At 49.9% G+C, this 4,972-nt stretch overlaps 1 long non-coding RNA gene across 1 annotated transcript in view; it reads right to left on the bottom strand.

Moving 5' to 3' along the window:
- LOC122542836 overlaps positions 1-4,972 on the bottom strand; it is a 17,233-nt gene that overhangs the window by 11,179 nt on the left and 1,082 nt on the right. Inside the window, exon 2 of the long non-coding RNA XR_006309872.1 lies at positions 2,351-2,356. This is a non-coding gene — a long non-coding RNA (uncharacterized LOC122542836). The remainder of the gene's footprint in view (positions 1-2,350; positions 2,357-4,972) is intronic.

The raw sequence follows: 4,972 nt of genomic DNA, 5'->3' as shown, positions 1-4,972 counted from the left end.
TTGGTCAGAGAGGAGGGTGTGGGAAGGGAGCAACGAGTACAATAGGTGAATGGGGGTGGGATGGAGGTGATAGGTCAGAGGGGAGGGTGGGGCAAATAGGTTGGAAGAGAGATTGGCAAGTAGGACAGGTCATGAGGACAGTGGTCATTGGTCAGGATATTGGTCAGGCCACAGTGGGAGTACTGTGTGCAGTTCCGGTCCCCACACTACAGGAAGGATGAGATTGCACGAGAGGAGGTGCAGAGGGGACTCACTAGGCTGTTGCCTGGGACGGAGCACTTCAGTGATGAAGAGAGGTTGGATAAGCTCAGACTGTTTCCTATGGAGCAGAGAAGGTTTTGAGAGAGAAGGTGACAGAGGTGAATAGAAAGCAACTGATCTCTTTAGTCGAAGGGTCAATAACAATGGGGCATAGCTTTAAAATGAAAGGCAGGTGGTTTAGAGGGAATCTAAGGGGAAACTGCTTCACCAGGAGGGTGGTGGGAGTCTGGAATGCACTGCCTGGGAGAGTACATGGATGAGCATTTGAAATGTCATGACAGTCAAGGCTGTGGGGCGAGTGAGGGAAAGTGGCACCAGTGTAGGCAGTAGTGTCTTTTGGCAGGAGGGACTCGATGCCTAAAAGGCCTCTTGTGTACTGTATGATTCTGTACTTAAACTGGCAGCCTTCTGGCTCAGATATGAGACACGGCAATTGAAGGGGCTCTTCTTGGTTACAAAAAAGAAAGATGTTATTTTTTATTTCACAAATATACTTTATTCATAAAAACCTTTATCTATGTACATAGTCACTACAGTCTTGACATATGTGGAACAAACAAACCCAAGGCAATTCTAACTCATACAAAACTATATATTTGAGGCACTGGGAGGGTCCGATAACTGAACGGGACCCCCATTTAACTTCAGCAGGAAGACTTCAGACAGTGGACTTTCCCCACTGCCCCCTGGCAGCAGCTGCCCCAAGCTTCAGTGCGTCCCTCAGCACGTCGTCCTGGACCTTGGCATCTGCCAGTCTGCAACACTCGATTGAGTCAAGATTAGAGTGGCGCTGGAAAAGCACAGCAGGTCTGGCAGCATCCGAGGAGCAGGAAAATCGACGTTTCGGGCAGGAGCCCTTCATCAGGAATCAAACACTCGGTTGAGGTCAACTCCTTGCTCTGGAAGACCAACAATCTTCGGGCAGACCAGATCTTTCACTGAATTGACTGCGCGGGGTGCAGTCGATGTTTGTCTTGGTGTGCGCCCCGGGGAACACAGCAGAGTCCTGTGTCACAGAGCTGCTTGGCATGAGCCTCAACAAAAACCACTGCATCTTTATAAAAGGAGGATTTTAAAAATTATTTCAAAAATATACTTTATTCATAAAATATTTTGATGGTCGGTACAGTTGGTCATGCCATACCTACGTAAACATTCAATTTCTTTGCTTACAGAGATCAGAATTTATCATTTGTATATACAGGTCTGTACGTTTATCAATCATATATCTATATATTTAGCTGACCCATCAGCAGAGCCCAAATGACTGCGCGGGCCCCCTGTTCTTCTTTAGGCAGGCAGATGTTACACGGTGGTCTTTCTCCACCGCGCCTTGGCGGCAGCTGCCCCAAGCTTCAGCGCGTCCCTCAACACGTAGTCCTGGACCTTGGAATGTGCCAGTCTGCAACACCCAGTCGGGGTCAACCCCTTCAGCCGGAAGATCAACAGGAAGATTGCGTTTGTATTGTGTCTTTCACAACCTCAATCTGGCCCTAGGCACATTAAAACCAATGACGTAGCGTCAGGAGTGCACTCACTGTTGGAACATTGGTACCAGAATTTACTTGTACTGAGCAAGTTCCCACAAATAACAGCCAGGTCATCTGCCTTTAGTGACGTCAGCCGTGGGAATAAAAAGAATGATGTGCATTATGCTAAAGCACCATTCTGCACCACAGGACATCACAGTGGGTTTTACAGCCAATTAAGTGCTTTTGAAGTTGTGGGCACTGTTTAAAGTGGCAACTCAGAAACTGGGAATCACATGACTGCTACAGTGCCCATCCTGTCTGTGCTGGCTCTCCAGATAAACATTACAGTTCAGTGTCATTCTCCTGCCTTGACCCCCCCTCACCTTGAATATTATTTCTATCCAAATAATCTCCACAGGAACAGAAATGTAATGGTGACCAAACAGTCTGCTTTTGTGACTTTGATCAAGGGATAAATCATGTCCAGGTCTCTGGGGAGACGCAGGCAGATTTTGTGAGCTTAGGGGCAGGAGTAGGCCATTTGGCCCCTCAATACTGCTATACCATTCAATTCATTCATGGCCGATCTGATGTTAACCACAGCTCCACACTCCCACTTTCCTCTGATAACCTGTTAACCCTCCCCTTATCAAAAATCTACCCGCCTCCATCTCAAAACAATATTCAAATATTCTGCTCCCACCATCTTTTGAGGAAAGAGATTGAAGACAACAGTGGGAGGGAAAAAAATTCTCAGGATCTCTGTCTTAAATGGGTTACCCCTTACTTTTAAACAGTGGATCCCTGCTTTCCACCAGGGGAAATATCCTTCCCACATCCACCTTGTGTGGGGTGATGAGGCATCAGTTTAGACTCTCAGCTTGAAGAGAGCATCTTTGGCAGGCCTGTACTCCCTCAATCAGTTAGCTCAATTGTTTGGATAGCTGACTCACAGTGATAGCATAATGACAACAGCATGAGTTCAAATCCCACACCAGCTGAGGTTACCATGAAGGACTCTCCTCCTCAGTTTCCCCAGCGATGTAGTAACTCTCAGGTTAAAGCACCACCAGCTGTCTCTAAAGAGAAAGCAAATCTATAGCCTGATCATCACCATCATCGGCGGTCCCTCACAGTCGAGGATGACTCTCTCCCACTCTCAGGGTGAGTCTGCAGGTGGCTGTACAGACCGATGGGCCTACCGCAGGCTCTGTTACACTGGGGGCAGAAGGTGGTCATGGGAAGGGGGTGGGCGGGGCGTTGGTGAGACAGCGTATTCCTTTCGTCCGGCTTCCGCTTCTTCCCGACGGCGAGTCTCCAGGTGCTCCACGCCTTCCCGGATGCCCCTCCTCCACTGTGGACGGTCTCGGCCCAGTGATTCCCAGGTGTCTGTGGGAAGGCCGAACTCGGCCCAGTGAGGCCTTGAGGGTATCCCTGAGGCGCTCCCTCTGTCCCACCTGGGGCTGGCCTGTCGTATGGGAGCTGGGAGTAGAGCACCCGCTGGGGGAGTCTCGTGTCAGTCATGGGGATGGCGTGCCTAGCCCATCGCAGCCAATCGAGGTGGGGTGGGGGTCAGGGCGTCAATGCTGGGCCTGGTCGTGGAGGCTGGTGTTGGTGTGTCTGTCTTCCCAGTGGATTCACGGGGTCTTGCACGGGCAGTGTTGGTGGGACTGGTCCAGTGCCTTGAGTTCTCTACTGTTGACAGTCCATGGACAATGGTGACTTTACCTGTTAGTAAAGTATTGTGTGAGTGTGTGTGTGCATCTGTGTGTGTAGGAGTGAGCATGCTGCATTTCCAATTTAGCCTCAGTCTGACTCTACAGTAACCCGGGTGCCAGCCAACACGGCCTGTTTGTTTTCACGGACCCACATCATTGAATAACAAAACAGAAGGATTTGTTGCCCCCAGGGAGACTCCAGAACTAAACAACAGGAAATCTAACCACCCGGTATCACTGATATCAAAACTCAGGAGTCAAAATACGCACAGCACCAGGCTCCTGCATTACAAGTGGTTGATTGGGGATCACTGGGGAGCATGTCAGTCAATGGAAAGACTTTGCGTTTACATAGCGCCTCTCATGACCACCAGGCACCTCCCGTGTCTCGCAGGTAATTTGGAAATGTAGTCACTGCTGTAACAGAAGGCCGAGTTACACACAGCAAGATCCCGTAATGGCCAAATAATTCGGTGTCCCATCTCAGCAACAACAACTGGCACTTGAGAGACTGAGGCACTTTACACCCCACACCCGAGCTGCAGAAGCACAAATGACCAAAGGTCAAAGAGGTGCATTTGAATATTTCCTGACCCATCTGAGACACACCTCTGAAGCTGGTGGGATTTGAACCCAAGCCTCCTGGCTCAGAGCTAGGCACACTACCACTGTGCCACAAGAGTCCTTAAAGAGTTTTGTTTTTAATCAACATATTATGACACACCTCCAAGGCGGGACAGGGAGTGATGTTTGAACCCAGATCTCCTGGACCAGAGGTAAGCACATTACCACTTTCTCACAAAAGCCCCCAAGAGGTAGATTTGGAGCAATGTCTATGGCTGGAGGGGGTGGCGGAGAGATTCAGGGATTGGATTTCAGAGCTCAGGGATCTCAGGCAGCTGACGGCAGAGAGAAGGAGACAGGGATGAGCAAAGAGGCCAGAATTAGAAGAATGCAGAGATCCCTGAGGGCTGTAGGTCACAGAGATAGGGAGGGGCGAGGCCACACAGAGGCGATAAGCATCCTCTCTTGAATGTGGAATGCAGGGCTGCTGAGGCATGAGAGGAATTCGAAAAACAAAACTCCCTGAGCTTAGGTGTGAGACGGTTCAGTCTCTGCAGAGAATGGGTGCCAGGCGTTCAAACTGCTGATGTGACATTGGACCCAGACTGAATCTGAAATGCTGCAGGCCAGAACTCTGTGCAAGTCAATGTTTGGCTGCACCAGACCCCCACCCAATCTCTAGGGTCCTCCTGCCTCTTCCCTCCAAACCAAAATTTGTCCAATTCCCTTTCCCTGGCTGTTCTCTCTCCTTCTCGTGCATTCCCCTTGCACCACCATGCCTACTTTCTTCTCATTTGCTCGCTCCTAAATTCACTCCCAATTAGCTGCAGGGATTCGGGACGGTGAGTGGAGATGGGGGTTTAATGAGGAAAAGGGGCTTCTTGGCAAAATTGTGGGGCGAGGGGGGAAGTGGTTCAAAGGGGAAAGGATTCAGTGAGTGAGGGGATTCAGTGGGGA

This window comes from Chiloscyllium plagiosum, chromosome 41, assembly GCF_004010195.1.
Source record: "Chiloscyllium plagiosum isolate BGI_BamShark_2017 chromosome 41, ASM401019v2, whole genome shotgun sequence".
NCBI classification, from domain to species: Eukaryota; Metazoa; Chordata; class Chondrichthyes; order Orectolobiformes; family Hemiscylliidae; genus Chiloscyllium; species Chiloscyllium plagiosum.
Note: the sequence above shows the minus strand (reverse complement) of the source record. Positions and strands in the feature narration are given on the sequence as shown.